This window comes from Furipterus horrens, unplaced genomic scaffold (assembly GCF_987537825.1).
Source record: "Furipterus horrens unplaced genomic scaffold, mFurHor1.1.pri manual_scaffold_24, whole genome shotgun sequence".
Taxonomy (NCBI): Eukaryota; Metazoa; Chordata; class Mammalia; order Chiroptera; family Furipteridae; genus Furipterus; species Furipterus horrens.
In genome coordinates this window covers 899179-921537 of record NW_028327194.1, presented here as the reverse complement: position 1 = coordinate 921537, position 22359 = coordinate 899179, and the positions used below count along the sequence as shown (strand labels likewise).

The 22359-nt window shown below is 50.5% G+C and overlaps 1 pseudogene; it reads right to left on the bottom strand.

Moving 5' to 3' along the window:
• Positions 1-7412: 7412 nt before the first annotated feature.
• LOC149990126 (mRNA export factor GLE1 pseudogene) lies at positions 7413-9522 on the bottom strand (annotated as a pseudogene).
• Between the last annotated feature and the right edge of the window lie 12837 nt (positions 9523-22359).

Genomic DNA, 22359 nt, shown 5'->3' with positions numbered 1-22359 from the left:
CAGTTCGATGTGCAGTGTGGTCTCAGAATTGAAATGATTCTTCAGGAGACAAGACAAAAGCCTGTGCACGTGGGTTTCAGCAAAGGCAACCTGCAGGACCGTCCAGTCCAGTTCAGTCCAGTCCAAACCTTCTTTGAACCTCAACCTCTGGCCCTTCATCTGAGTCTTGCTCTAGCGTCTATCTCACCTCTATAAAGAAGAACCTGCTTTCACCAGCGAGCCAAGTGTCACTGGTTTGATTCCCAGGCAGGGCACATGACTAGGTTGTACGTCAGGTCCCCAGTTGGAGGCGCGTGAGAGGCAACCACACAGTGATGTTTCTGTTTCTCTCCCTCTTTCTCCTTTCCCCTCTCTCTAAAAATAAATAAATAAATAAATAAATAGTTTTTTTTAATTTAAAAAGAAAGAAGGACCTGCTTTCAATATCCTTCTAGAACTTGAGCACCTGCCATTTGCCAACTGCTGGGAAAGAGCTATTGGGGTAGGGTGTGGTTAGGGGGACAAACACCTTTTATGCAATGACAGATCTCTTCTGGGAGACGTTCCTCAGTAACTGGTCTACTATGGGCTTTCTCACACCAAGTTCCAGAAATTTCAGTGAATTTGGAAGCCTTCTAAACAGAGAGGGGTGTCTTTGCACAGACCTAGGGGCCTACCGGAGCAGAGCCTGATGCAAGTACAAGTGGACTGAGCACTGAAGGGGGGCTGTTTTGGTTTGTCTTGCTAGCAGTTAGCACTAAGGAGGAACACATGGATGGAAGCAATGAGATCAAGCATAGGAAGCAATGAGATCAAGCATAAGATCCCAGGGTGTTCCTAGGACAGAAGGGAGAATCTCAGAGGTGGCTGAGCCTCCAGGCAAGGCAAGAACATCCCGGGTTCTCTGTAGAACAGAAGGAATGTTGTTGCCATTTCTTTGAGGCCACAGGATCTGCAGCATTTGTGTTGGAGTCCAGCTTTTGAATCGGATAAAAATCTAGTTGTTAGCAGGAGCTGTCGTAGAGTTTAGACTCAAAATAGCCCTAAAATGTTACAAAACCAGGAGGCCTTGGCTTGCTGAATACATGCTCCAGGCACAATGGTGTTGGTTGGTCTTTCTCAAAGCTCCTTTCTGCCTCAGGGCTAAGCTTGTGAGGTTTACTTGCCTTGCTCTGTCCTCATAAGGGGCCTTCCTTCCACGTCCAGGTAAAGGACACTGAGCATGAGGTGTGAGGGGGCGTTTGGCATACCACATGTCTTCCTCCCTCTGGATCTTCCCCATTCTCAGAAAGGACGCCCTTTTTCAAGAGCAAACTAGCTTCCAGTTCCTGGCCTATTGTGGGCAGTTGGAATGTAGATTCTCCAATATTAGGTCTCCCCCGCCCCTTTATCAGGGGACAGGTTTTAAAGATGGAGAGGCTTGGATTTGTGTTCAATGGGAGGAATTGGCATTGGTGGGGTGAGTTTGGCTCAGGCTGGGGAGGTGGTGACTGTGTCTTTCCCAAAAACCCCTCTACACAGCCCAAGTCTGACTTAGGATTCCATTAACAGATGGATAACAGGAGAGCAGAAATGAGTCTTCTGGCTAGAGGTGGTGAACTGAAGCCCTCTAAATGTTGTGCTCTGGCCATTTCCAACCTTAGCTGGATGAATTGAACCAACTCATCCCCAGCCTGCGTGTCTCGTTAAGCATTATTTTAAGCCTCTGGTGGGGGCTTTGACGGTAACTGTATGGTAGAGACTGAACACCATGTAGCATCCCAAAGGTGTCACTTGAAAGAAGATGCCCCAAATCCTCCCAGCCGACTTTTGGTTCCCTTGCAATGCTCTGTCTTTGTGTTCTTCCTTCAAAGCACTGTGCAGTTACACAAAAACCCAGTATCAACATTCTATGGCTGCGTAATGGACTTGGCGATTTAAAATACACTGACCCCAGCTGGAGGGTCTAATTATGCCACGATTGGGATTCCTACCATGGAGACTTAAGATAATAAATGTGGGTGTTTTAAGCTAAAAAGGTACATCTACTAGTTCACTCTTCCACAGGCACTCACCAGGCCCATCGTGGCTGGGTCCTCTGGTCTAACCTGAGGCTGAATTAGTGTCAGCTGGACTGTGTCCCCATCTGGAGACTGAGGGAAAAGTGGCTTCCAAGCTTGTTCTTGGTATAACTCAGTTCCTTGCAGGGTAAGACTTGATGTTTCTTCCTCTGATAGCTTTTCAATCAGCTCCTCCAGGTCTCCGGCATCTTTTGCCACGTGGCCCCCTCTAGCTTCAAGCCGGTGTGTTGTGGATCTTCCTTGTCCTCTGCGTTTCTGACTTGGTATGTCTATGATGTCTAGACCCAAATGTCTAAAGGGCTCGTGTGATTAGGTCCAGCCCACCCAGGAGTCTGTCTCCCTTTGCCACAGAAAAATCACAGGAGTTACATCCTACGTGCACGTGTTCACTTACACCCAAGGGCTTGTATGGAGCGTGGACATAGGGCAAGGAAGTTTTGGGGCGGGAGGGGGGCTATAGTGCGATGCTGCCCATTATACCTGTGGCTCATGATCTTTGCTAGATTCACTTGAGGGCAGGGACCGGACCTCCCTAACTGTCCTCAGCACCTGTGACAGAACCAGGACACAGGAGATGTTGGAGCCTCTGGGGCTGAAGCATCTCCTCACTGGGAAGAAAGAATGCTCTACGGGGTTAATCTTGTAGATGCAGCACTCAAAGCCAAGTGGGGGAAGTAACACTACCCAGACAGCCCCAGTCACCAAGGGGGACACCTTCTGAGACATTTTTGTTTATTTTAAAGGCTGCATCCTCCCCTCCAGTTTAATACTGCCCATGACATTGGTGAAAATCCCACTCGCTCAAGCTGGCATTGTTCTTCCTGTCATTACCCACCACTGATACTGTGGGCAGCAGCGGACCCAACCTTTTCTGACATCCACCCACTGGTAGCATCCACACGGCAGATTGTGGCCATGAGAATAATTTCCCCTAAATGCGACTAATAAGGGAACGAGCAAAGGGGATTTTCCCTCTTAAAACGGCTTGAGCACTTTCTCTTATGAATTTCTCTATGTTGGGTGAATGCTGCCCCCTTTGGGTCAGAGCGAGTAGTCCTTGTCAAGGATCAATACAATAGTAAAAAGTCAATAAAAGTTAAAAAAAAAAAAGTGTTGGGGGTGGGGGGGGAGTGTGAAGAAAGCCAAGTGCCAAAACCCCACTTCTTCACCCCTCATCAGGGGAGTCACTGCATGGTGGTTGCCGCCCTTTTTCCCTTGATGTTCCCAGGGGACTGGTTTAAAGACCTGCAGCAGTGTGGGTCAGAGGCAGGGAAATCCACGCTCACTTCAATCTCGAGCCCCGCTTTCCCCACGTGTAAAACAAACTGAAAAACTGCAGTCCTATGCACACCGCAACCTGCTGCTCTTCCTTCTGGGGCCATGGCTGATCCATCACAGACAGCACTTGTCTCCGGTGAGCGCATGCACAAGAGGCCTTCTCAATGCTGTGGTCCAGACAGCTATAGGCAGAAATGCGGGAATATTGCAACTGCCAGCAGAGTGGCTCTGCTGGAGTAGCCTGGGGACCTAATGGTTGGTCTCCCTTGGAAAACTTCCAGTGGGGTGAAAGGAAGCCAGGCTGTGCCACTTCTGTCCTTACGAGTTCCCCACGGATAAGAGGCTGGGGAGCAGAAAGCCGAGGATAAAGGCAAGGGAGTCTCGGGTTCACAGGTCAAAGTTTAAGCTTGTGCATCTTCCAACACGAGGTCAAGTTCTTCCTGGTCCTTCAGAGTACTTGTGCTTTTGGGGAGGAGACCTGGCTTGATCCCTAGGAGCTCTAGTCTGAGCTTTGTTATCAACAGCTGCACCTTAACCTGAGGCATTTAACCTCTTGGAACTTGCTTTCTAAGAAAAGGAATGACTATCCGTGTTCAGGTCTTTGGAGATTTTGCATCGTGGGTGGCAAAGGTTAACTGCCAGGTAGACCCAGCCTTCTGAGTCAGGCAGATCTAACTTCTGCCCTTAAGGCTGAGTAGCCATCATTTCTTTCATGGGGCCTCAACCTTCTTCCTTGGCATGCCTGAACACGTGGGGCATCCTTCAGCCCTTGGATGACACTGCTCTCTGACACTGAAAGCCACCACAATCCATTGGGAGGTGGTGACTTTGGTGGGTGAGGTGAGAGCATCAGGGCACATTCCAGGCTCTTCTCAGGCCTCCAGCAACCAGAATCATGGAAGCTGTCACCATGAGCAGTAACTCAGCCTGGTCCTTTGGGCCCTGTCCTCCCCAGACATCATCCCAAGGACCTCCTCAGACCTTTCCTTCCAAAAGACTTGTTTAAGAGGCTATGAAAACCACTCTTTAGATCTAAGTTTGCAACTCAATCTGTGATTACGAAGTCTCGGAGGTGGAAAATTACCAAACACTCAGGGTTGGCATCCCACTCTCACAAACTTACTGAAGCCTGCCTTTTCTCTCTGTACGCCTTTGAGATGGAAAATGCTATTTTTAATGAAACAGCATTGCATTAGAGCAGAATACAAAAGCGTGGTTCCAAATATCCTGGAGTTGAAGCCTGGACATATTGTCATGGAGTAATTAACCCAACAAATAACTAATGCCCGACATACTCCAGACATGATCGGAAGTGCAGAAGAGACAGATTTGGGGACCAACATCCCATTGGCCCCAGCAATGCTTGTTGCGTTGACGTTTGACTGAGCTCCTGACAGCACTTGGAAGGGAGTCCCTGCCTGCGTGAAGGGTTCTAGATGTCATGCAGAATAAATCATAGATACAGCCTCTGCAGGAAAAAAGGGGAAAGGATAAGAACATAGAGGAACCCTGTGCTTGGTGCCTGACCTGGGTCTGAAGCTGCCCTGGTTGTGGGTCGGTTACTTAAACCCTTCTTATCCTCTGCTTCCTGATCTGCAAAGCCATGGTCAATTCCACCTTTTTCAGAGGAGGACATCAGCGCTGGGATGGAGCCACTCTGCAGCATGAGAAAACGTTTCAGACACCAATGAGTCTGCGGGAATGCTGTATGTCACCTTCTTCTCTTGAAGGTTCATGGTAGCATGTTAACATCTAATTAGCATGTCAGCATCTGATAAGTCCTGCAAAGGAATGTGTTAAGGCCATGGAAACCCGTGTCTCAGTGGCCACTAACTACTTCTGGGTTAACAGAACCAGGGTCCTGTGGACTAACTTATAAGATGAGAAAAAGTGAAGCCTCTGGGATGTGGTAGGAATACAAGACTTAACTCATGTTCCATTTGGGTACTTGGTTGAGAACAGCCTTCCCCAATGAAATTGTCGTGCCTGACTGCAGACCATGTTTTATGATAAAGAAGAGCCACCTGTGTTCAGGTGACTTTTTATCCCAGTGGATTCCTTAACTGTCACTTTAAGATGTTCACTTCAGAAAAAGAAAGCTCTTCCCCTTTGCTAAAAAAAAAACTCAAAATGGGAAAACTATGTAGATTATACTGCGTGGAAGAATCGTGGCATCTGAAAGGCCAACTTGATGGAAACAGTTCAAGTTCATGCTTTTCTTGAGCTTGAGCTAAAAACTTGCCCTCAGGTTCTGGGCAAAAGGTATTTTCACACCCAGAGAGGCTTTTTAGAAACTATCATTGAAAATGGGGAAATAATCAATAGGGTGAAATAATCAATAGGTGATGAATAATTGGACGTAGGGAAAGTGGAGTCTTTTGGTTGCCGGCGTCCCCTGCTTTGGGGGTCTGCCAATGAGTGACTGAAGAAAATGTGGGACTTGATATTTTGGAGGGTTTAAAAAAGGAATACCCCATTTTATAATGGGCACGTTCACAGTCTGCACCCAGAGCCCTGCAGACTTTCTGTTCATTGAACAGAAAGGCAGTGCTGAGGTTTCCCCAGAGGTGGACAGCTCATGACAACCCAGGAGTCAGATCCTGTTCACTGAATGGGTCTTGCAAGACTTCCTTCACTTTCTTCTCCTGCAGCTCCCTGGGAGTCAGTGATTCTTCCTTATCGTTTTCATAGTTTATCTGGGCTGAAGTTGTGAGCAAGGCTTTCGGTCAACCTGGGTCCCTCAGCCAGATGCTCTCGAAAGCACTGCCCCTGGTGGTCGTTGTCAAGGTCCCTGTGGGTTAGGAGGTCGTTGGGGTGCCTCTCAAGTAGGAGAGACATAGCTCTCCCTTCCTGTAACTTCTGGCATTACTGAGTTGGCTCTCATGCTTGGACCTGAATTAGAAGATCAGGTTTCCTGTCCTGTATTCACCCCTGATCATTCATTGTGGACAGTGGGGTTTTTGTTTGTTTGTTTTTTCTTCATCACCTTCATGATTTTGTTTTGGGGGTGTGTGGTTTTTTTTTTAGCTTTGGGTCGAAGGAGGCAAGCCCCTTAGGCTCGTAGTCTTTTTTTTTTTTTTTTTTTAATGCAAGCTTTATTACTTATTTTTGGCACCACAGTAAATAATCCATAAAACGGGTCACTTCAACAGTCCCCGGGAATCCCCGCTCTCCCTCAAAACACCCGCCTCCCCGCACACAACATTTCAGAGGAAGAGACTCATGGCGGCTGCTTCTGCCTGCTGCGCAAAAGACAGTGAGTCTCTCCATGAACAAATCTCAACTCTTATCTGAAAAGCCAAGCTTTGGATTTTTCCAGTGGGCCTAGTGAGGCAAATGTGTCATTCACTAGTCAGTAAAATATATGCGTATGAAACAGTTCTCAATTCCTTCCTGACATTTTTACTTAACCGCTAACTCATTGCTTACGGATGCTCAGCTCACGTGTATCGTGGCCAGTCCAATCTCGGCCCATCGTAATTCAAACTGAAAAACAAAAAAGAGGCACCTGCCCTGGTTCACGCATCCCTAGCCACCCAGGCACTGAATTCCAATGAAGAGGGCAAACAATGCTTCTTGGCTCAGTGCAACATGGACTAAGTCCTAATCCCGGACACCGAGCTATCCCTGGTGCCATTTAGGATCAAGTCCATGTCTACATCAGGCATCTCCTCTGAATTTGTGATTACCTCACAAGCCGAGAAAGGCGAAGCATACATAGCCCAGACGTGCATGTAAGGATTCAGACAACCGCTAAGTGACACTTTAATGGTGGGGGCTCACTTCAGCTCACAGTGAAATACTTAAGGGGCTACCTTATTTCTGAAAGGAAATAAAAAATGGGGTCAAGTGCTCAACAACTCTTCTCATAATTTTTGCAAAAGTGAGACAGGCCAAATCCATTTATTCGGTCACGCGGGTCCCTTTAGGAGCAATGAGACCTTGATTTTGTGACCCGTGAAATCTCCTTTCCCAGTCATGAGGTATAAATATATAAAAATACGTGTTAGTAGATTTGTAAATATGACACGACTCTCCAAAATATAGCTATGTTTAGCTGTCTTATTCTTGCCCCTCTGCAACAAAATGGTGGCAGGGTGATGGAGTGACATTAGGAATGCCAGAAGGAGGAAGTCAGAAAGCCCTTGGGGACAGGAATCTCCTTGCGCTGCAAACATTTCTCTAAGAACTGCTTGAGGCGTATGAAGGAACCCATCTGTCCTGAGCTTGTGATGGCTTCAATCCTGGGGAAGTAGTCCTCTTTGATGAGAAGCATCACCTTCCAGAACTGGGCCTGGTACTGCTTCATGAGGGCGTTCCCACACACCTCCAAGAAGTCAAAGAGGAGGGTGGCTGTCACATCTGACAGGGGCTCCATGTTTAATACCTGTGCCAACCAGCACCAGCCATGGTTTAAGCCATGAGGGTGAACCTCTTGTCGGGTCCCATATGGCCACTGGAGCTGGATGATGGCAGCATAGAGACGGATCATCCCAGACATGCGCTTCAGGAAGTGGTCCTGCCGCTCCACTTTGGAATCCTTCACTTGGTAGCCGAGCATCCTCTGATAGTCCTCCAGAGCCATTCCCTCCTTGAAAGCGGGGTAGAAAGGAACGGAGTACGGACAGTTCTTGTGCAGGTGAGCGAGAATGAGGTCCCCCACTCTCGGGTGGAGCTCCCAGATCCCGGACGCCACCACCGCGATGGGGAACGCTGCTTCATGATGAGAGGCCACTTCCTCCTCCCCTTGTTTCACAAATTTCTCTGCCAGTTTGTACTGGACAAAGTCCAGGCCCTGAGGGTTCAGTGTGACGGACACAGAGCGCCCCCCAGACTGGACGGGTTTTCCAGAGAGGAGGCTGTGGATCTTGTCAAAGATCTCCTTCAGCTTTGAGCCTGCGATTGTGGAGATCTGGCTCACGGGGATGGTGGCGGCCTTCTGCAGGTCCATCTTTATCTTTTTGACCTGACTGTCTCTGCTGCCAGCCAGACCCTCAAAGGCCAACGCGCACTGACAGGAGGCCGCCTGCAGCTGCTGGTACCACTGCATTGTACTGTCTTGTACCTTCACCTGGAGGTCTTCATTCTGTTTAGCTCCGGGGCCCTGGCTGGGAGCGGGGGACTCCTTGAAGACATCTGGTCCCTGCTGCACTTGTGACTCTCGCTGCTTCCCCTGGACCTCCTTTTCATCCTGCCTTCTCTTGTCTTCACAGGCCCTGGCATTCGCACAGAGATCCCGCATCTCCTCCAGCGCTCTCTCGGCCACAGCTTGGCCCTCCGCCGTGGGAAAGCCATCCTCTGAAGTGGCCCGAATGAAGTCAGAGACGAGGCTGCACAGCTGGTTGCCCCTGGTCCGGAAGGCCGACAGGTCCACCCACAGCGGGCCTCCGCGCTGGTCCTCGGAGTCCAGCTGCTGGCTGAGGTGAAGCAGCTCCTCCTGCAGGGCGTACAGGCTCCACAGGCGGCCCTGGCCTTCCTCCCTGCGGAGCCGCTCCTGCTCTGCCTGCTTCAGGCGCTGCTGCTCTGCCTCTTGCAGCATCAGGTTGAGAATCTTGGCTCTGTGACGATGCTCAGCTTTTAGCTTCTCTTGCTGCCCCAGGGCTTCTCTGGAGCTCTTCTCCATCATTTCCCACAAGTCCTGGAATTCTTTATGGCGCTTCCGCGCCTTCCGTTCGTCAAACCGCTTCAGTTGTTCAGATGCCATCTGAGAGAGGGCGCGTACCTTCCTCTCCTGCTCGTCCTGCCACTGCCTCAGGCCCTCCATTCCTTTGATTCTGTGTACCAGCTCGTACATTCGGATGCAGCCTTCCACCCTGACGCCCCTGGACGACTGCAGTACCATGTTTTCTTCTGGAAGCTGGGACTCATGCTCGCCCTTGGTTCCATTTGGTGTTGCTGGTGTTCCTGAGGAGGCTTGTGAGAGGTCAAGGCTTCCAATGGAAGATCTGGGAGCAAAGGACGCTTGGCCTAGGCCTGAAGTAGATGTGGGGGATGTTGACGTCTCAGAGGGAGATAGGTTCTCTGGTGTATGAGGTAGGACATGATCTACCACCCATCCAGCATAAGAAGACAGCTTGGGAATAGACATACATTCTTCTACAACATCCTCGCCCCACCATAGCCAGTCGCGATGGTAGCTGCGGCGACCTTTGTCGGAACTGCGCAGCGCCTTCAAGGTCTCCCAGCAGCGACCCTCGGACTGCATGATCCACGCTGCCGCAACCCTGCAAAGATGCGACTTATGAAAACACAAGTCCTCGAATCAACCGCGCACATACGAGCGCTCATTTCCGCTTCCGGTGCACAATGCAACACCGCCCTCTGACGGCTCACATGCCCCACTTCCGGTGTGAAGAAGGGAGCAGGTATGCAGTCTTGAAATAGGCATGGTTGTCTTTGGGTTTCTAGGCACAGGTTCGCAGATTTGGGGACAGAGATTCCGTATGGCACCAGCAACGCTTGTTGGGGTAAAGTTTGATTTAGTTCCTGACGCCACTTGGTGTTTGGGGGGAACAACTTTTTGCTCCGTCTGCTTACTTTTGTAAACAAACGGAAAGAAGTCTTCCCGTGGAGGTATTTCCCCAGGAAGTTCGGGCAGGAGGAGACGATGGGTGGGCCGGTCCCTTCTCTCGGAAAATCCATAGAACCTTTCCGAGCTCAAACTCGGGCCTTGACAGAAACTGGAAGGGTCGAGCGGGGGGGCCGTTTAGCTCCGGCCCTCCCAGCAAGGGGCACCTCAGCATTGCTCGGCAGCCCGCCAGCGACCGTCCTCCCGGGGTCCAAGTCTCCCCTCCCGCGCCCATCTCCCACTGCCCCGGCCCTCTCCTGGGCCAGAAAAGGATGCGGGAGGGCGGGCATAAAGGTCCCAGAGCCTGTCCCCTCTCATCCACAAACGTCTCGCCACCTCGGCTGCTCTGCCCACGAGGACAAGTCGACCTCGCTTGACCCCCCTGTTCGACTTTCATGCAGACCAGAGCCCTGGCGGGGTGGTGTGTGGGGGCAGGGTCGGCGCCGGGAGGGAAGGTCAGGGCGATTCATTCCAAGAGACCTCACTCCAAGGCCTTCAATGGCATTCATTCAAATGCAAAAAGCTCTGGGTGGAACTCTAAGCCTCTGACCTCGGTGCCGCCTCCGCCTCGGGCTCCTTTTACTTCCCCCAGGCTTAGGCCCGCAGCTTCCAAACTGCCATGGAGGGAGGGGGGGAGGGGTGATGTTTGAGAAACCGGCTGGGCAGGTTCCGAGCTAAAGGTGTCAGCCTCCATTTCCCAGTCTAAGAAGCAGCCCTCCGTCATTTGAGAATCCTGGGTGACGGTGGGGGCGGGGCGCGACGCGACGGAATCGAGGGCCCATGCGGTCAAGGGTCCAAGGGGACGGACCCCGGGTCACGGGACGCGCAAGCACACTCCCGCAGCAACACCGGGTTCCAGGCGCTGGTGTTTCTGCTTCCTGTTTTAACTTCCCAGGCAGATGGGTGGACGGGTGGATGCGTGGATGGATGGCTGGATGGATGGATCCGTCCTCCCTCCACCCACCGGCTCTCCACGGGAAATCCTCCATCCCTCCCCACACACTCGCTGGTGATGTCACTCGCCTCCTCCTCGCCGTTAAAAAGAGGAAGGGCGATGAAGAGACGGGAACCAACCCCACAGACCGGCAACTCTTAACGAAGGGGGGGGAAGGGGGTGTGGGTAGAAGAGACGTCCTCTCGTGCAGGGCGATGGGAGGGACCGTGACTCTGAAGTCGTTAAGCGCCCCCTCTTAAAAGAAAACAAAGAAATCCCTTTATCCAGCCCTCCCCTCTCGATACACATCAGGTGCACGTACAAAAAAAGGCAAGAGAAAAATGTGAGTGAATTTAAGTAAAGCGAAACCGGAAAAACCGGTGTCCGTGCCGCTTGTCATCTACCAGACCCAATCATGAGCAGATACAGGGATTGAATCTTTCATGGGCGCTTTATTTAGATGGTCAGAGATCTGAGAAGACGGAGGGTTAGAATCCTAACGGACTGTCCTTTTTTTTTTTCCTTGATATTTTATTGTTTTTCCACTACATTTGACTATCACACTCCTCCGCCCCCGTTGATTCCCCCCACCTCTTCTCCCACAAGTCAACCCCCACCACATCATCCATGTTCTTGGGTCATTGGTACTAGGTCCTTCACTAGACCCTTCCCCTTCTTACCCCCTTTCTCCCCCTTTCCCCTCGTCACTGTCAGTCTGCTCCTTGTTTGCACACCTCTGGTTCAGTTCTGCTCGTTTGTGTGTGTTGTTCATTAGTTTGCTGTACCAGGTGATATCATACGGCATCTGTCTTTCATTGCCCGGCTTATTTCGCTAAGCATAACTCTCCCTAATTCCACACGTGTTGTTGATGGCAGGAGTTCCTTCTTTCTTTCCGCTGCATAGTGTTCCGTGGTGTAAACGTACCACCGTTTTCTGATCCACTCATCTACAGACGGGCTCTTAGGCTGTTTCCAGCACTTGGCTATTGTAAATAGCGTAGCTAAGAACACAGGGGTGCATAGGTTTTTTTGAATCGGCATTTCAGGAGATGGCATCAGCGGGACTTGAGGACCAAAGAAGGTGCCCGGGGAGCAGGTCGGCCCCAAGCTACACCAGCAGCTCGATCTCTACCAAAACAAACAAAGAAACAAAACAAAAACAAAAGGGGGTTTTAAGATGGCCGCGGAGTAGGAGCAGTGTTCTCAGCTCGCTCCTGTTAAGGAGACAATCCAGGAGGAACAAACTCGGGGAGGAATGACTGAGTGAGTGGGAATATCTGATAACGTGAACGGGGAGGAGATCGTGGGAGCAGCATGGAGGGGGGTGGAGAGGTTTATCACAAACTGCAGGCTGAGTCATTCTGAAACTCCGTGCGTTTGCAGTATCAAGCCGGAGAGCTCACTAGCCGGGAGTGAATTCTTGTAGGGAGTTAGGGAGAGGATTTGGCCGAAAAAGACAGAGGAGGGAGAGAACAGTGAACAACCAGGACTGGGAGAAACTGTGATCTGAGTCTAGAGAGAAACATCCTCAGCTGCAACCTCCGACCCAAAGCTCGGCATCCCGGGCGCGCCCAGCACTTGCGCTAGGGCCCTACAGAACAAAGGAGCAGTTTTGGGGCAAAGAGACGGGCCACACTGAAAAGCTGCTGCGGAACTCCGGACCGGGGGAGAACTGTGTTCTTGAAATCAGTGTTTGCTCTTTAGTCGCGCTAGAATCCCACAGAACAAAAGGCCGGTCTGGGGCTAGGAGGGAAATAGGACGTGCAGGGTGTGTAAGTAGGGAAGAGAGCAGAGGCGGAAGTTCTGGAGGGGAGACGGTTTTAGGGCAAGGAGAAGGGCCCGCAGGGAAGGGCTGCTGCGGAGCTCCAGACCGGCAGAGAGCTCCGGGGAAGGAGAGTGCTGCGCTGACCGACCACACTAGAGTCCCACAGAACAAAGGGACGGTGCTGTGGCGGGAAGAAAGATAGAGCGCGCAGGCCGATAGACAGGGAAGCCAGCGGAAGCGGTAGCTCGGAATAGAGAAAGTTTTGGGGCAAGGAGAAGAGCACAGGCAGGAAAGCCACTGCAAAGCTCCAGACTAGGGGAGAGGCCCTGGGCAGGAAAGGGCCACTGGGCCCGGCACTTTGACCGACTGTGCCAGAGTCCTGCAGAACAAAAGGACGATCTTGAGACAGGGAGAGAGGTAGGGTGCGCAGGCATATAGACAGGGAAGAGAGCAGAAGCTGTAGCCTGGGAATAGAGACAGGACTGGAGGCAGGGCGGGGATTGCTGGCGGGCACAGGCTGGACCAACAGAGGGAAGGAGTAGCTGGACAAGCCTGAGGAGGGCTGAGGGTGCCTCAGAAGGGGACAGCTAAAGGCAGCTCACAGCAGAGCGGTGGTAGGCCCACAAATAAAAGACTAGCAACCCCAGAATCAGGCAGAACCCTCCCACAGCCAGCCAACCAACCAGAAAAGATTTGAAACTCATAGAATTTTGAATAGGAGCAGACTCAGGAAGGAAGCAAGGAAAAACCAAAAAACAAACAAACCAAAAATACCCAGAGACTGTGCATAAAAGTTGAATTGAGTTAAAATCCTCATTCTTTTATCTCTCACTCTCTCTCTAACTACCCCTACCGTCAGTCCCTTCTTATTCTCGCTCCTTTTCTCCCCTCCCCTTCCCTCCCTTCTCTCCCTTTAGCATTCTCCCCTGCATCCTATTCTCAGTTAATTTTATAATTTTAAGTTCTCTCCCTTTCTCACCCTCTCCTTTCTCTGAGCTATGCACCTTCAACTTTATTAAATTTCTTTCTTTATTTTGTCCCTCTTCAGTCTACATTCATTTTTCTTTCATCTCTTGTCCTTATTTTCCTTCTCTCCCTATACATAATCTCTCTCTCTCCCTATTACACTTTATATTCTAATCTCTTAATATTCAAATTATAATTCTAATCTATCCCCCTCTCCCTTTACTCTCCCATTCTTAGCCCTTCAGAATGGCTTGCCAGGGCTTGGGCTGATAGAGAAGGCCGCCTCCCACACCAGGGCTGCAGGCGGCCGGGGTATGCCGTGCCCGGTGGCAATGGGGCACGGGCCCCTCTGCAGGTTCCCTCATACTCTGCCTCCTCAAAAGGAAGGAGGTCTCAGCCCTGGCTGCTGTGGCTCAGTGGATTGAGCATCAGCCTGCGAACCAAGTGTCGCTGGTTTGATTCCCAGGCAGGGTACATGACTAGGTTGCACGTCAGTTCCCCAGCTGTGGGGGGCTCGTGAGAGGCAACCACACAGTGATGTTTCTTTCCCTCTCTTTCTCCTTTCCCCTCTCTAAAAAGAAATAAATTAAATAAATAAATCAATAAACTGTTTTTAAAAAATTCAGAGCCAAGACTCAAATTTAAAAGCAGCAGAAGAAGAAGCAGCTCTTTAAGGAGTTCCAGTCCTTCTTTTACAAAAGAGGAAGCCGAGGCCAAGATGGTGGCTACAGTCTGGAGAAACTTGGTCATTCCTTTAATGAAAATAAGCTAAGAAGAAGCTGAGTTGGGTGACCTAAAGAGATGGCTTTCATCAGAGCTCCGTGGTGATTAGAGGAACGTTGACTCATTTGGGCTGAGTTGCGTCTTGTCTAAGGGCCCCCTAGAGCTCTCTGATGCAGCAGGGATGTGACTATTGTAACTGTAGATCTCTGGCAACCCAGTTCCAATGCCCTAGGGGCTCAATACATTCATCTCCTCACTGTGGGAGAATGCAGCCCACTGACCTTGAATGTGTTTTGCTCACAAGAGAGTTCCTTCCTTACTCTTCGTCTGTGTGTACAGGTAGGCCACCTGTAACCTCCCAAGCTATGACAAGTGTTCCTACAATGCGAAGTTATATACATCACATGCCTTTGACCCTGTGGTTCGTGAGATTCACCTTTGTACTGTGGGCATCCCATTGAGCCATGCTGTAATTCGGGCTCCCTGGGAAGAAGTCTGAGATGAGGTCTCAGGGCAGGCAGGTAGTGTGTCAGGGAGGTCATCCTGGGAGGCAGCGGGTAGCAGAAGGAAGGAAATAGAAACAAGGACATATCGAGGCGGCTTCTGTGAGACACTGGGACCACCTGTGAGAGGTGTACGCATGCTTTGTAGAACTGGCCACCCAAGGGGTGGGGACCAGTGGGAAGCTTCTTTAGGCACTAGTTTTGTTTTTTGGTTTTCGTTTTTCTTTTCATTTGTTCGTTGGTTCTCCATTAAGTGAGGCTCGAATCTGGGCTTGAAGTCAGCTACACTTGTGAGCGGCACCTGTGCATCTGTGGTGAAAGCTAAATCTCTGGGCAGAAAGCAAAGCTGTACTGAAGCCCGCAGAGGTTGCGGTCAGAGGTACAGCGTCGGTATTATGTACCCGAGAGGGACTTCATTGCTAGTATGTGCTGAGATGCAAAAAACAAGACAAAACCCTGCACATTTGCATTTATTATACTTATATAACAATATACATGATTTTCTTATTTTCAGTTACAATCTAGAAATTAAATATGAAAACAAAGAATGGTTTTCTTCTTTTCAAACAACACACATGAATATTTCTTTCAAAAGCAAAACACAAAATGTCTTTAACGTTAGTTAGAACCTCCAACAGCTGGCTTTGCAAAACATCTTAGCAGTCATAGCAAACAATCTTGCAGCGCTGAAGGCATAAGCACTTCACGACGCTTGCAAAAAATGTTTTGATAAGCGACTTGTTTTGGATGCACAACACCTCACATCTTTTTTTCTCGTCAAGGGAGCCGTATCTATATCGTCATTAGCATTTCCTCCAGTTTTTGTTTGAAATTGAAGTTTCGGGTGTAAAGGCTTATGCACACCCGTAGAGATGCCAACACCTTTTTATTTGTTCTGACACTGACTGCATTGATATTTCTAAGAAACCTTCTGCGCCTTGTTTTCGCATTGCCATTTAGCAGGTGAATAGCCTGAGCACCTTTCGTGCAGTATTCAGAAGTGTGTAGAATATAACTGTCGGCCATCTCCTGGTGTTCCTGGCCACGTTATATGTACCTATCATTCGACCAACCGTGTCAGCTCCTGACTTTGGTCGTGATGTTCTATGGTGTCAGGATTCTGCGAATCTGAATGTTTGGCGTGACTGAAATACATACTGACCTCGCTTCCTCTTTATTTTATTTAGTTATTTATTTATTCGTTTTTTTGTTTGTTTTTTTGTTTGTTTGTTTTTGCTTTTATTTTATTTCTTTTTACAATATCACTCTTTTATCTTAAAAAGTCGGGGTCAGTGGGGACTGGGGCGGGGGGTTCTGGGGTTAAGTATGCAAAGCACCTCAGTCCTTCGGGTAGTTTCGTGTCAGTTCTACAAAGTCACCTCTGGCTTCCCGGCGCCAGTGAGCCAGCAACCCTCCTTCCTGGGTCTCAGTCACAGGGTGGCCTCGGGCAGGGCAGAGAGAGGAGACGACAACCTCGACAAGGCGACATCAGTATCCAAGGACTACTTGCAGGGGGGGCTTTTTCCGGGACTAGGGATCACTTCATGAACGCCACCTCTGGAATTTCACCCTTGGCCTTGAGATGAGTAAAGGCCTGCGCGGATCTGGTGTAGTCCCAGTTGTTGTCCTGAAGGCACTTGTGGGACCATTCGAGGTTCATGCCGGACTGTGTGGAGAAGACCTGCAGCACTTCCTGCTGCTGCGGGGAGAGGGCGGGCGCTGGGCTGGAGGAGGGCGCGGGCGCAGGCATGGTGAAAGCTCTCGGGATCTCATCGGAGCTGGCGTTCCGCACAAACAGCTCGTCGTTTACAATGCACAGCCCTGAATTGCTGGCTGGAACAGCGACGAACGTACGCGTGAAGGCTCGCAAAGAGTCCAGAGGCTTTCCATCCACTTCCTTGAAGACCCCGTTGACAGAAAAACACAGCAATGTGTGGGTTTGGGCGCTTATGTCTACCACAAAGGAACTGACGTCGTGCTGAGTTCTGGGCAACTCGTTGAGGAAGGCAACGACGCTGAGCCGTGTGTGCTTCAGCAGGCGAAACCGCAGGGCCGGGTCTTTCAGTTTCTTCACGTTCCTGCTATCCTTGAAGTACTCGGCCAGGCTGCTTTGGGAAGGGTTCTGGGGGGTGAAAGGGATGTTCAGGGAGCAGCAGGCTCCATCGTGGTAGGCGTCCAGGAGCCGCTGCCGGTTTCCAGAGTCATAAATGGCATAGTACTGCTGCAAGAAGTGCACGACCAGATTCTTCAGCGTCTCTGTTCCAAGATAGCAGCTTCCCTTGCAGGGCGGTAACGCCGTGGGGGCTTCAAGGTCAAAGGCAATTGGTGGGGGCAACTCATGGCCATCCAGGCATAATACTTTGGGAAAGCGTTCACGAATGGCGCTGACGTAGGCGGACTGATCGCGGAAGGCGTCGCTCAGGGGGTTTCCTACGAGCCACACTTCCTCTAGCTTCAGCCCTTTTACCTTGTCCAGTTCCCGCTCAGATCTCAACTCGTTTCCGGAGAGGCTTAGGACCTTCAGGTTGGGTGCTTTCTGCACAATGCTGGACATGTCATCCAGCCTATAGAGCTTGTTATTACTCAAGTTCAAGGACAAGAGCTCAGGGAGGTTTTCCCCAATGATTTGCAGGGTGGCTGCCATCCAGCTTCTACGACTGAGGACAACATCGATGTTCTGGGCCACCAGGTCTGGGTCTGAACGGAGGCCCTGGAGGTCAAGCGCTTTTTGGGAGCCATCGTACCGTTTGCTCATGATCAGCTTCAGCTGCTCCACCTGCTCTGGCTTCAGTTCATTCTGTACAGGAAGTGGCGGAGGAGAGGAGTTGACGATGATAGAGAGCCTTCGGTTCTCCTGATCCAAAATCTTAGCGTTGACAGCCTCCAATGCAGAGGCGGTAGTGGCATCCTCAACAAAGAACTGGGCCCGTGTGTTTTCGTAGCGAAAGTCAATGGGGGTGAAAGGGACACTGCACTTGCTCCGAATCCTACTCAGGAGCCATGACTTGTCATATTTCCTGCCGTAAGGAATCGTAATCTTAAACCAGCTCTTCGAGGTCCCGTCCTGGCCGGTGCCGGCCCCTGCTCTCTGTGGAGGAACTCCGTGTCTCCGCACAGTAACGTGAATGCGGTCTCGATCATGCCAGCTATCGCCCCGGCGGTCGGGTCGCACCACATAGGGGTCGTATCGTACGCGAGGAACATCCTGGGCGTCACTCATTGCCACATCTCTGTCGTCGTCCTCAAGGCGGGAAGGCCGAAGGCCAGCACCTCCTCTTCCAGGCCTACGGTTCCCCTCGCCACACTTCCACCGTGAAGGACCCTGGCCTTTCTTTCTTCTTCGAGGGAAACTGACGCGATCATCGTGCTCGCTGTAGGACTTGCCCCCGTCCGCCATGGCACAGAGAGAAGCGGGTCGGGCTCAGGCGCAGGCCGAAACGCCACCAGACGTCCGAACGCCCAGGTACCCCAGGTCGAGTTGTTACAGAAACAGGGGAGTCCAAAGCTGCCCGGAGTTTGCGGCTGGGTGATGGGGAGAAATAAGCGGCTTTCAGAATGCCTCCACACGCCTGAGGCCGGTGGCTGGTGTCTTTGCTTATGCAAACTTGCTTGGATGCTTCCAAGGCCTCAGGTGGATGGGAGGGGTCTTGAACCAGGGCACGGTATGGAAAGCACACAGAGCCTACGTGGGGTTCTGCCAATGGTCAGAACTATTGGCAACACCCACTGCGTCAGAGGACGCACTCAGGGATATGTAGGCAGCTGCGAACACTGTAGGGCGGGGGGTGGGGATGGGGGCACGCTCTGGGGCTGTCTCCCTCGCTGGTGAGTGTTCGCAGAGGTGCTCTGGAGAAGGAGAGGAGATCCACGCGGCTCACAGAAAGAAGAACGGTTTGCAAGGAGGCTGAGAATCCAGGTGGCCCTACATTGAGAGCTGGAGGGCACCACAGCACAGAGAGGACCTCCCCAATCAGATGGAGTGACTGGCGGCTGCTGGTAAAGATGAACGGTGCCTAAGAAGGAGGGAAACGGTGTTTCCGACCCCTCCCCCCGCAAAACTGGCTAGGTTTGGTAGACGGAAGGCAAGGATATGTGTACCTGTTAAATAAACAATTTTCTTTTCACTCAACTGTAATACTCAGAGTTATAATTTTGGCGGCGGGCAATCGGACCCCTAACTAAAGGGCCCGTGGGTTTGTTTTCAATTGGAGCAGCCCAGGGGCTCTGTAACAGAAGTCTCGCTTCCTCTTGGCCAAATGCAAGAGGCTTTCCTCTTCTTCTCTGGACCATTCTGTTATTTTATTTTTTTCCTTAAGTTTTGACTGGTCATCAAGAATTTGTGTAGAACTATCTTTATTTGAAAAATATATAAACCCAAAGTTTCCAACTTCTTGTACATGTTGAAGATTTTCAACAAAGATCTCTTGAATACAAAATATGGTCCAAGTGACTCAAAATTAATTCTATGATACAGTATTCTAAAGTTGTATTATTTTGAAAGTCTCGAGATTTTTTTAATGGCAAAAATATACCAACTTGAAATTTTGTATTTTGCTAATGTACAAAGAGAATATAACGTTCCCCTTTGTACGGTTTCTAAACGCCACTGACGATTTCCGTAAGATGTTGTCCTTCACAGACCAGTCTGAGCTTCTGTAAAAGCCCAACCTGCCTTCCTTTCTATCAACCGAATTCCTCAGTCTCTTCAGAAGTCCTGTCGGATCTTTTCTTTGTTGGCCTCTCCGTGCTGCTGCTTCATTTGAAAGACTTCATTTTCTAACTGCACAATAGTCCTTTCAATCTCATAATTCTTACTGACCAGGGACACCCAATTTGACTCCGTTTCCCTTAACTTAGATCCAGCTGTGAGTTGCATGTTCTTCCGCTGCCAGTTTAAATCTTGAATATGTTTCCTTAACTTCTGGAGCTCTTTCTGTGCCCGTTCAATCATATGAACTAGATTTTCATTGTACGCTTTCCAGGCGTTGCACCCGTGCTGCGACATTAGCTCCAGATTCTCGATTCGAACCGCTTGGTGCTCTAACTGGTCCATAGAATTGTTTACACACTCTTGCCAGGCAGTGATGTCATTTTTCTGACCTGAAGAAGGAGCTGGAGTTCATATCGTTTCATGCTGAGCAATTCAATTGGTTGTCCGGCAGCCAGTCTTTCAAACTCATTTCTCATTATGTCGGTCTCAAAAGCGGAATAATCCGGCGCTGTCAGGGAGCTCAGGTAGTTCTTAGTGGGTCGGTACCTGCGAGTTTCCTCCTCCACCAGCGCCACAGCCGCTTCTCGCACACCAGGCGCCTCGTAACCTTGGTCAAAATACGGCAGCGCATCCACCACCACCTCTCCAGCCACCAGGCCCGTACCCGCCATGCTCCAGGCCACCTGCGTCTCGCCCCATTCTGTTTTCTTAACGCTTGGATCCAGCCGCTCACACCATCTGGCTTTGCACTGCTTTGCCGATTTCCTAGGCAGCAATGAAGCAACCCTAGACCACTGATTTTTCCCATATTTCATAACAGCTGCTTTCAGAATTTCATCCTCGGTATTCCTCCACACGCCCCCCTTAATCACAATTCGAGGCATTTTGGCGGCGCGGTGTCTCGGCAAGTGGCCGAGAGGAGCTTCAGAAAAATAGCAACGGCGCTCCGCCTGCAGGACCGAGAGCCGCCACTTCCTCCGGGCACGACGTTCTGCTATAGCAGCTTTCTTCTAAGCTCACCTTCTCTCGGTAGCTAAGCCTGGGCACCTGGGAGTGGTGTGTGTCACCTTGTGGCTTCTCGGGTTTGATTGACATCAAGCTTGAGGCTTACCCCGCCCACGCTCACCCCACCCACGCTTTTAAGATCCCAGCTGCTCCCGGAAGAGTCTCATTTGCACTGAAGTGAGATCACAAGTTAAGGAGGCTTCATGACTTCATTACCTTGGAGTCAAGTTCTCTTCATCCTACTCAAGCATCCTTGGGCCCCTCTCAAGTGATTCTTTTCAGTACTCCTCCATCCTCCCCTTCTCTACCCATCTCCTGCCTCCAGGCCCTCGGTGCGTAGGGTGTATGTAGGCGCACAGGTGCGGTATCCTGGCGCAGCCTCCGCTTGTACTCCATCTAGGGCTTCAGCAGGTTGCTGGGTGTTCAGCCAGCTCATTGCTGCTATCTGCTGGGTGTTCCTGGTGAGCACCCGCATCTTCCGTGTCCACCTCCCGGTGATGGGCACCTGACTCTCCTCCAACTGTGCCCCCTAAAAGAGGGCTTACAGCTGCTTATGCTGCCCCTGAGAATGTGAGATGTAAGAAGAGAGGGGGTGGTCGGTGTAGACAAGCCAGCCCTCAGCTCAAACCCTGAAGGACACGTAGGGCCGAGAGGGCCCCAGAACGGCTTGCCAGGGCTTGGGCTGATAGAGAAGGCCGCCTCCCACACCAGGGCTGCAGGCGGCCGGGGTATGCCGTGCCCGGTGGCAATGGGGGCACGGGCCCCTCTGCAGGTTCTCTCATACTCTGCCTCCTCAAAAGGAAGGAGGTCTCAGCCCTGGCTGCTGTGGCTCAGTGGATTGAGCATCAGCCTGCAGACCTAACTGTCGCTGGTTTGATTCCCAGTCCGAGCACGTTACTAGGTTGCACATCAGGTCCCCGGTTGGGGGCGCGTGAGAGGCAACCACACAGTGATGTTTCTCCCCCTTTCTCCTTTCCCCTCTCTCTAAAAATAAATACATACATACATACATACATACATACATACATACATACAATTGTAAAAAAAAAAAAACATAGTGCTATCTTCAAAAAAAAGAAAAAAAGAAAAGAGGCAGCAGCTTTTATGGCGGAGGTGCCACACACATCCTAGGCTCAGTTGGAAGTTGCTCTGTCCAGCAGAGGCTTCGTGACCATGGCGGAAGAGACTTTTTACCCAGGACACTTTGTTATGTCTAGGAGAAAGAAGGTGACTGCCTCTCTAGTGCAGACCAGCCCCTAAACCTTCATCCCTTGTGCCTTTTATTGAGGAGGATGCATACAAGAGATACAAGGCTAAAGCTCATAAATCGTCAATAGCCATTAGGCATTTGACAGGAACAGATTACGCATACCAGTACAGGGGCCACAGTGACCAGTCTGTGTCAGGGTCCATAAAACATCTTGGCGCCACACTGGAACTAAGGGCAAGGTTTCATACACTCCTTGCTAGATAGAGACTATTTATGTTCCATTAATGATAAAGAAAGCAAAGCAAGTTCTAAAACACGAGTACAATACGCATTCTTTAATCCAATTCCCATGACAACCCTCTGAGTGACTGTCAGTCATGTTCCACACACAGCCTTATGTTGAGACGTAGAGACAAGCACGGCCGGGACGCCGGTGGCTCGTCATGCTCAGACAGCGGCTACAGTTCCTTAAACCACGAGGAGAGGTTGCCCACAAGCTTTGTTTGTTTTTTTGTTTTTTTCAATTTTATCTTTCGTTTTTATTCAAGAGCATACTCCCAGGCAGCACTTTCAAATTACGCTTTTAAAATAAAGGCCAAAACCAAAAAGAATCTGCAAATATGACAGTGCTTAAAGAATGATTGTCATCATAATTTA